Raw genomic sequence first — 9729 nt, 5'->3', positions numbered from 1 at the left:
CATTTCCCCACTGCTTGCTCTGGGCGGGGGAGCCCACTTAGGTGTCTATGCTCAGTGAAGCCTTCAGACTGGGCAGTTCTGAGTAGAGAGGGTGCCTGGCACTTCCGGGTTATTAGAGTCAGGGTTAGGTTGAAAGACAAGTGTCCAGGTGGCTGTCACAGCCTTCTCAACCCAGGTGGCCTATTAATGTCCACTGACCTGAATGGGGGGGGGGGCATGTCCATACCATCCCATCAGGGGTAGATCCCAAGGCCCGGGTCTATCTGCATGGGAATTGGGGGTGGCCAGCTGTCTGATTGGCATGCTGGCTGCTCTCCGGTCCCCTGAGCACTGCCGAGCAAAACACGTCTGTTCTGTTAGAGTTGAAGTGTGTCCCCCAAAAGATAGGCTGAAGCTCTATCCCACATTGTGTCAAACAATGTGACCTTATTTGGAAACAAGGATTGCACAGAGGTAATCAAAAATAAAAAGGGTCATTCACGTGAACTATCAGCCAGTATGAAAGGGACATCTGGAACAGACACGCACAAAGGGAGACGATGAGAAGACCCAGGGAGGAGACGGCCACATGACCAAGGGGATGCGTCTCTAAGACGAGGGACTCCAGGCACTGTTACCAGCACCAGGAGCTGAGCGAGTCTGGGAAGAGCTTCCCTCAGGATCCTGCAAAGGGGTGCGGCCCTGCCCACACCTGGACCTCAGCCTTCTGACCTCTGGAACGACAAGAGAAGAAACTTCTGTTGTTCGGAAGCCTCCAGCCCACGCTGTTGTGTGACAACAGCTGCAGAAGAGGAATCCAGACTGGGTGACAGGGGCTGATCACCCTCTGGCTCCAAACAACAGCTGCATCTAGGAGGTGGTGAGCCCCAGAGAGCCCAAAGCAGACGTTGCTGGACGGGAACTCGGGGAAGAGGTGGCTCAGAGGACAAGACCCAGCACTGACCTCCGTGCACAGAAGCGGGGTCTCCCCGCCACGTGGCCGGGGCTGGCCTCCACGGCTGCTCTGATGAGAAGCAGGAGGACCAGGCAGCATGGGAGCGGGCATGTTCCAGGACCCCCGGTGCCCCTGCCCTGGCACCCTGGCAGTCAGACAGTGCTTATCCTACGTACCCCTCCCCGAGGCCTCCAGGGCCCAGAGCCCTGCTCTGGTCCGGCCTTCGGGGGCAGCTTGTGAGGCCGGGCCTTTGAAGGAATGCAATGCCCAGGCCCCGAAGGGGGAGTGGCTCCAGGTCAGAGAGATGGGCTCTCCGTAGTCACAGTGAAAACTGAAACCACCGACAAGTCCTAAATTTAAACCTGGCACTCGCCATTCTCCATCCGCCTGCCGCTGCCCTCCCACCTCAAGGCTGTCCTGCAAAGTGACCTCAGCCAGAGCACTGCGGCCACGTCGCCGTGAACAAGGCCGTCCTTCTCTGAAGGCTGCATTCATCAGCTCGTTTCCGTGGGCGGCCTTCTCCCTTGGGAGCACTTCAACTTCAGAGTGGGCTGGTCCCACACAGGGAGAGGGCCATGCGAGCACTGCCTTGCCCTGCAGGACCATCAGCAGTGAGCCCAGAGTGACTCGGGAATGTCTGAGTCATAGCACTGAGGTCCTGCAGCCCGGGGACCCTCAGGACTGAGCAAATGGAGTGGTTGTTCCCCCAGCCAAGATGGCAGTCCCCCAAGCCAAGACATTCTGTCTTTACCACACACTCCTCCACCCCCTGCCCTGCACGGGCCCTCCACCCCCTGCCCTGCACGGGCCCCTCCACCCCCTGCCCTGCACAGGCCCTCCACCTCTTGCCCTGCACAGGCCCCTCCACCCCCTGCCCTGCACAGGGCCCTCCACCCCCTGCCCTGCACGGGCCCTCCACCCCCTGCCCTGCATGGGCCCCTCCACCCCCTGCCCTGCACGGGCCCTCTACCCCCTACCTGCACGGGCCCCTCCACCCCCTGCCCTGCACGGACACCTCCAACCCCTGCCCTGCATGGGCCCTCCACCCCTGCCCTGCACGGGCCCTCCACCCCCTGCCTTGCACGGGCCCCTCCACCCCCTGCCCTGCACGGGCCCTCCACCCCCTGCCCTGCATGGGCCCTCCACCCCTGCCCTGCACGGGCCCTCCACCCCCTGCCCTGCACGGGCCCCTCCACCCCCTGCCCTGCACGGGCCCCTTCACCCCCTGCCCTGCACGGGCCCTTCGCCCCCTGCCCTGCACGGGCCCTCCACCCCCTGCCCTACACGGGCCCTCTACCCCCTGCCCTGCATGGGTCCTCTACCCCCTGCCCTGCACGGGCCCTCTGCCCCCTGCCCTCCACCCTCTGACCTGCATGACCCCTTCACCCTCTGCCCCCCACCCCCGGCCCTGCACGGCCACTTCATCTCTCATCACACAGGTGAGCCTTTGCTCACCCATCACTCCCAAGTTTAGGTGACTCAGCTCTGATGCCATCTTCTACCAATTTCTGCCAATGAACCTTGCAGCTGGTTGGACATGAGGAACTCTGATCCTCTGTGTAAACACAATGCAGAGTGTTCTGAAACCCGTTTGTAAGGAGAACTTGAAACTCATTTGTGAATCTCTTGATCAAATTCAGCCATCGGCGGCTGGATCAATGTGGCGTCTTGTTCCGGAGCTTCAGTATTCAGCTGGGCCTCTCTTCTGTTAGCAGCTGATTTGCATTGAAACATTGGCAGGTTTCTGGAAGGACAAGCTTCAGGAGTATATTAGTGTCACTTATGGAGAGGAGAAAAGACTCTTGGCTTGTGTTTGCCAATCAACTTGTTTTTGAGTGAGCTAAGCTATGACCTGGATTAAAAACTAGAGTCGCTTTTGGGTTTAAAGACATTCATCTTGGTGGAGACCACGGTCCCTTGTCTCAGGCTGCTGTGAGGTTCATGTTGACACGTGCAAATTTGGATTCTTGGTCTACAAGGGATAAATACCTAACTGGCTTAATCAATAAAAGGGCACCATTGTTCCATCCATCCATCCATCCATCCATCATTCATCCATCCATCCATCATCCATCCATCCAGCCATCCATCATCTATCCATCCACCCATCCATCCATCCATTCACCATCCATCCATCCATCCATCCATTCACCATCCATCCATCCATCCATTCACCATCCATCCATCCATTTACCCTTCATCCATCCATCCATCCATCATCCATCCATCCATCCATCCATCCATCCATACATACATCTACCCATCCACCCACCTACCCATCCATCCATCCATCCATCCACCACCCACCCATCCATCTATCCATGCACACATCCATCCATCCATCCATCCATCCATCCATCCATCCATCCATCCTCCATCCATCCATCCATCCATCTATTCATTCACCATCCATCCATCCATCACCCATCTATCCATCCATCATACATACATACATATATACATACATACATACATACATACATACATCTACCCACTCACCCATCCATCCATCCACCATCTATCCATCCATCCATCCATCCATCCAGCATGAAAGCACTGTGCTCCTACCTTCTGCCCGGCATAGTTTGGAGCACAGCAGATGGAGATATGAGCCCGCCCAATCCTGCCCTCCTGGTGCTAAGCAGACAGACAGCCTTGTAACAGAAAAACCCAGACACACTATGTCAGGGGTTCAGAGGATACCAGAACATGTGACATTTTTTTTTTGTCCCAATTGTTCATATGAAATTGCTGGACTGGTGGTCTCATGGGGACAACTTGGGTTACAGCCCAACCCTAGATCTACCACAGGGTCCAGGAGCCGAGAATGGGGCAAAATGCTCTGAATGGTTGTCCTGGGTCGAGTTGCCACTGCAAAACCAACCCCCACAGCTTACAGGTGGGGGTGTGTGTCAGTGGGAATACCTAAGCTAAGGAATAAGCTGATTGGTTAGGCCTGGCTCAGTCGTCCACACCTGAAGCTCAAGGTTTTGTCTGTGTGCACAGACACAAGCACCCAAGTATTGAGTGGAGGGGCGTAGACTCCCTGAGGACCGTGCAGGGATCGATTGCTCCCAAGAGGAGGAAAGGCTGCCAGCAGACAAGAGTATCAGACGTCCCCTATAGTTCTTAATTTTGCTTGTCAATTTGGCCGGGACGTGGTACCCAGGTGTTTGGTCAACATCAGTCTGGATGTTGTTGGGAAGATTTTTTTTTTAAAGATGAAATTAACATTTAAATCAGTGGACTTTTGAGGAAAGCAGATTATCTCCGTAATGTGGGTGGACCTTGTCCAATCAGTTAAAGGCCTTAAGAGGAAAAAAGTGGGCACCCTTCAAGGAGAAAGGGATTGTGCCAACAGGCTGCCTTCAGTCGAAGACTGTCCTGTGAACTCTCCCTTGGGTCTTGTCTCTACCAGCCTTGCCAGGCCCCCATGACCGTGGGAGCTGACTCCTTAAAATGAATCCCTCTCCGAGACAGACCTGTCTCTGTCTCTGTCCAGAGCTGTGTCCACGCCCAAGTCCGTCCAAGCTCATGTCTATGTCTATGTCTAATTCTGCCTCCATGTCTCTGTCTGTCTAAGTCTCTGTCTGAGTTCATGTCTATGTCTTTACACTCAGCTTGTTGCTTCCGCATCTCGGGAGAACTCTGACGCCAGCAAATGGTGGACCTATAGAGAAGCATGCCACATCACACACATTCTGTCCTTTATTGGACAAATCACCATATAAGGCCACTCAGGGTGTAGACGGCCCAACCATACTTGGATCACAAGGTAAGAACGCCCTCTAAATTGTGCACCGTGGATGTTCCGCCTGGTTCTGACCTCAAAGATCAACCTTCATGGGTTCTTGAAGATCCTTTTTTTTTTTCCCTTCCAGGGTGACCTTGCCTCAAGCCCTTAGCTTGTGCTCCATCCTGTTAAATATTCCTGCCTTTACCAGTCAGAATGGAAGCAATTTACTGCTTAAATAATTTATCCAGATTCCACACAGACAGTCCTTTGCAGAGATACATCAGCTAATAAAGAAAATTGATTTTGGAAGCCAAAGTCAATACCGGGATGGGGGCTGTGGGGTGGGTAGGGAAACGCTCTCCTGTGTGTATGTTTCTCTCTCCTGAGACTCTCTGTCACTTTGTCTGATGAGACCATCCGCCAGGGCACATGTGACTGAAAGTCTTTTCTCATTTCTGACGTCTTTCAGGTGCCACCGCACTCTCCGTTCACAGTGGGAGGGGGCAGCAGCATGGGCATCTTATTAGCAATTTGCCAATAAAAACCAAGCACTCTTCCCTCCGCTGTTCATCCTGAGAGACTCGTTGTTCTTCGGAGGGTGAGACGGCCTGAGTGATGGGGGGTCCACGTCAGGGGGACTTCTCACTGGGTCCTAGTCGAGCCTGAGTCATAAGCTGACCCGAGTAGTCAACGTGCATCTCCAGGCATTGATGGGCTTGCCTGATGGGGTCTTGTTGCTAACGAGAAGAAATGAGTTGCCTAGAGATGATGAATAGAATCGGGTGTCCTCAAACCAGCTTTGCCCTTTGAATGACTCCCTCGGCCTTTTGTGCACCTAACTCACTTCCTTACGGAGCCCCCTTGGTTTGCCAACAAGGCAAAGGTCAAGTTCTCTGGTGCAACCAGAGGAAGTCACGCCACACGCCATTTTGGTGCTGAGGTCCCCCATGTGGCTCGCTCACCAGTCTCAGGAAACGAGCAGGTGGACCGGAAGTAATTGGGGGGTGGGTCAAGGGACTCATCCATTCCATCTAGAACAGAGATAAAACAGATTGCTCAGGCATCTCCCCCCCCCCCCCACCCAGTATCTGTTAGTGGGTAGGGTGGGGCCCAATAATTTGCATTTCTGACAAGTTTCCAGGTGATGGGGAGGGGGAGAGGGGAGGGTTGCTGGTCTGGAACTCACAAACTCTTCAAAGGCTACTCGGTGAACATCCTCGTTGTCATAGGAAGAATGGGCGGGTCCACGTCCATCCCTCATGGGGATTGACTGAAGGAAGCACCTATAAGCGCTTGATCCTGCACAGGTGAATGAAAGGTTGTGTAGAAATGCAGAAATTCGCCTGGAGCAGCGCTGGGATTTGCCTTTTTGTCTCTCTCTCTCCAGTGGTCCCCTTGCAGAGCAGCGACTCTCTCTGCCTGGGTCCTTCTTCTGGGTGGAAAGACGGAATAGAACCTGTGGGGTGGATGCGATGTGTCCTCTTCCCCAGCCCTTGCTGCTTCCAGTCCCACCACCGCTGGCTGTCACCATTCAGGAGCAGGAGGCAGTCCTCTCAGCTAGAGCAGCTGTCAGGGGTGTGCTGGGTCTCGGGGACCGAAGGGGAGGGGGAGGGAGCACGTTCATGGCGGGCGGAGGATGGCATGCCAAATATTGTCCACTGCGGATCGAAATTTAGGATGCTGCTCCTCGGCTGCTGCTGCTGATGGTGATCATGACGCCGGCGATAATGATGATGACGATAATGACAACAGGAATTAACACAGATGGGCACAGGCATCCAGGGGCTCCAAGGACGGCGAAGATGTTTACTCTGATTGGTCCCACACCCATGGGGCAGAGATTTGCCAAATGTTCTCACGGAGAAGAAAATGACAAATATCGCAATGAGCGCCTGTCTTTATCTGGCTCTAGGTCGGTTGCAAGAGGTTGGTGACTGGCTGTGCTGCGGAAACAAAGGGGACCTGGCCTGTACCTGGACCCCAAGCTGGGCTGACTGTGAGCTCCGTGCACGCGTGTGAGCAGGCCCCTGTTGGCTTCATCTGGGGCCACCGGAGCCTGCAGGGAGGTGGCTCCCGGTGCGTGATGTTTGAGGGGCCGCCCAGGCCTCTTGTGGGGAGGCTCTGTTCAGGCATGGAGTGAGTTCACTTGCTGTGGAGCCTAGGGCATGCTGCCTCAACTTTCTGGACCATGCTGCGGTCATCCCCAGTGTGGGGCAGGCTTTCCTGCTCTGTACCCCTCCCCCATATGCGCCACCCATGAGAGCACACTGGGAAATGGAGACATCATGGTCCAGACGGGAGCGCCCTGCAAATCTAACCGGGCTGGGTGCAAAGTGAGCCGATGACGATGTGGAGCCAGTGGACGCGGGGGACTGACAGGTTGTCTTTCTATCCCCAACACCTCACGTGTTGCTGAGCATCCAGGAGCCCTTGTGATGTGATCGCTGACGCAAAGCTTGGCGCACCCACGGCTCCTCTGTGCTCTGTGTCTTGGACGCCAGGAGGGGCCATTGTCCTCCTGAGAAGTGGTCCTATGCCTCCGCGGTGCCCCGCAGGGACAGCCCTGCTGCCGGGCTCTAAGACACACAGCCGCTGTGCAAAGGACTCAGCCCCTTTGAGGCTGACATCCGGGGCCATCACCGGAGGGCCAGGTGGTCACTAGGGTCGGGTGAGTGGAGAGGCTGCGCCAGTCCCTTTACCCAGGAATCTGGCGACAGATTCCGGGTTAGGCGTGCTATGAGTGCGCCTCAAGAATGGGCAGGCAACCCAAGGAGGAGACAGTCCTGATCTTGCCGTCCATGCACGTCAGACGCAGCAGGTGTGGTCTGCAATGCCACCAGGAGACGGAATCCGTGGGTGCTGAACCGGTGCTCCTAGGGGGGCTGCAGGGGGGGATCTCCTGAGAGCCTCCGGTCGTCACATTTTATCAGCCCTGTCCTGTGTGTGTCTCTGTGTGAAGACGCCTCACTTAGTGTATATTGCTGATTCATTGACACTGACGTCACAGCCAACAGCGCCACAACGCGTGCGTGAGCGAAGCTTGTCTGACAGCTGAGTTTCCTCCTCGAGGCCCGTCACCGCCGTCCTTGTGCCGAAGATGGTAGACAGCATGGCAGCGCTGGGCAGCAAACCACCAACAAAGAGCACAGACATACATACCAACAAACCAAGTCCAAACAAACAGAAAACACAGCTGAGTAGACCCTGGAAAGGACACGGCTTTGCAGTCTGAGCTGAATCACGGCACCTCGTTTCAACCTCAGCCAGGAGGGAACGCGCACGTTGGGCTATTCCTAGCTCTCGCCCATCTGCGCATGTCTGAGAATGATCGTCCACGGCCACTGAACGGTTTTGGGGCTTCCAATACACGTAGTAGAGAGAAGGAGAGTTTGCACGCGTGAGACCCGTGCCTACCGAGGATTGCCCGTGTCCGCTTTTAGGCATGGAACAGGTGTTGTAAAGAAAACCGAAAATTGTGTTGGAGTTCCTTGCACCGACTTGATGAATTAGTATCATTCTTGTTTTATAATTGCCTGTGGCATCGCCATTAAAGGTCAAAATCAAATGGAAACATGTATCTTCTGTTTCAGCAGTCTGCCCCTGCCTTTGGTGGGGGGAGGGGGGAGGAAACTCCTAACTCCTCATTGAAAGTGCCTCTCATTCTATCAAATGGGGGTGAAGCAGGGTGAGGGGGTCACTGTGGCTCCTTTCGCAGCAACAGATTTTAGAAACAATGAATCAAAAAAAATAAAATAAAAAAGCCACCAGTGATTGCAAATTTATTGCAAAGTCAAGGTCACCGTCCATCATCCCAGTTCCAGTGTTACAATCCCCTGGAGAGCTTGGAAGGTGGCCAAATCCTAACTTTTTTTCTGGAGAAAAGTCATTAATTTCCAGCGCTTGGCTCTTATTTTTTGCCACATTATTTGGTGTTTTAGTTTTGTATAAATTCTCGCTCCAAATCTGCCACCGGGGACCGGCTCCAGGAGCCAATTACAACAATACCCAGAGTGGCTGCCGCTGGGGACGGTGGCGACGCCTCGCAGGACCCGGCCACCGTTCCTCTTTGAACCAGGAATCTCTCTTCTAGAAACTTGTGCCGAAGGCGTACCCAGCCATGTAAAATAGACAGGCGCTCGGTTCTTGGTGACAGCGCAGTCCCTAATTGCAATGTGTTAGGGACGACGTAAATGCTTGCCCACAGGACAGTTGAATAAACTACGCTGCGCCCACAGCTCCGGTGACGGACAGCAGCGAGGACAAGAAGAACAGGCCCGAGGGGTTGGTACAGCATGATTTCCATGCTCAGTGCGGGAGGCACTGTGCTCAGACGAGAGTCAGTGGACGGTACCTCGCACGCCAATTAAAGGGTGGCGGTTGGGGGAGGGGGGACACAAAAGAAAAGTCATCAAGCAGCACCCAGATGTCACTGGTTCCATATCTGGGAAGAGCGCGCTCTCCCTGGGGTCCCAGGGCTGCTGCCCCCGCGGGGGCCTGGCCCACCGCACCTGAGAGTGGACTCCGAGGGATACAGCCTGTGCGTCAGGAGGGCTGCGGACAGGGGAAAAGGTGTCATGGCAGCAGGGGACGGGAGCAGCGCATGCGTGCCCTCTGGCTGTCACACCTGAAGCACCCTGCTGGCATGTGGCTATAGGACTGAACTGCGACTGGAGTGCAGGCCGGGACGCGGGACTCTCCGGCTCACACTCCGCAGCCAGCTGACAGCGAAGGCTGGAAATTTAAAAAGTTAATTAAAACTCCCGTGCCCGGCCCTGGCCGGTTGGCTCAGCGGTAGAGCGTCGGCCTGTCGTGCGGGGGACCCGGGTTTGATTCCCGGCCAGGGCACATAGGAGAAGCGCCCATTTGCTTCTCCACCCCCACCCCCTCCTTCCTCTCTGTCTCTCTCTTCCCCTCCCGCAGCCAAGGCTCCATTGGAGCAAAGATGGCCCGGGCGCTGGGGATGGCTCCTTGGCCTCTGCCCCAGGCGCTAGAGTGGCTCTGGTCGCGGCAGAGCAATGCCCCGGAGGGGCAGAGCATCGCCCCCTGGTGGGCAGAGCGT

General features: G+C 55.4%; 1 non-coding gene across 1 annotated transcript; it reads left to right on the top strand.

Moving 5' to 3' along the window:
- The first annotated feature begins 9439 nt into the window (after positions 1-9439).
- On the top strand, positions 9440-9515 carry TRNAD-GUC (transfer RNA aspartic acid (anticodon GUC)). The gene has a single exon. It is a non-coding gene; the product is annotated as a tRNA-Asp (tRNA).
- The last annotated feature ends 214 nt before the right edge of the window (positions 9516-9729 follow it).

This window comes from Saccopteryx bilineata, chromosome 3 (assembly GCF_036850765.1).
Source record: "Saccopteryx bilineata isolate mSacBil1 chromosome 3, mSacBil1_pri_phased_curated, whole genome shotgun sequence".
In the NCBI taxonomy this organism is placed as follows: domain Eukaryota; kingdom Metazoa; phylum Chordata; class Mammalia; order Chiroptera; family Emballonuridae; genus Saccopteryx; species Saccopteryx bilineata.
The sequence above is the reverse complement of the archived record's forward strand: the minus strand, read 5'-3'. Positions and strand labels throughout refer to the sequence as shown.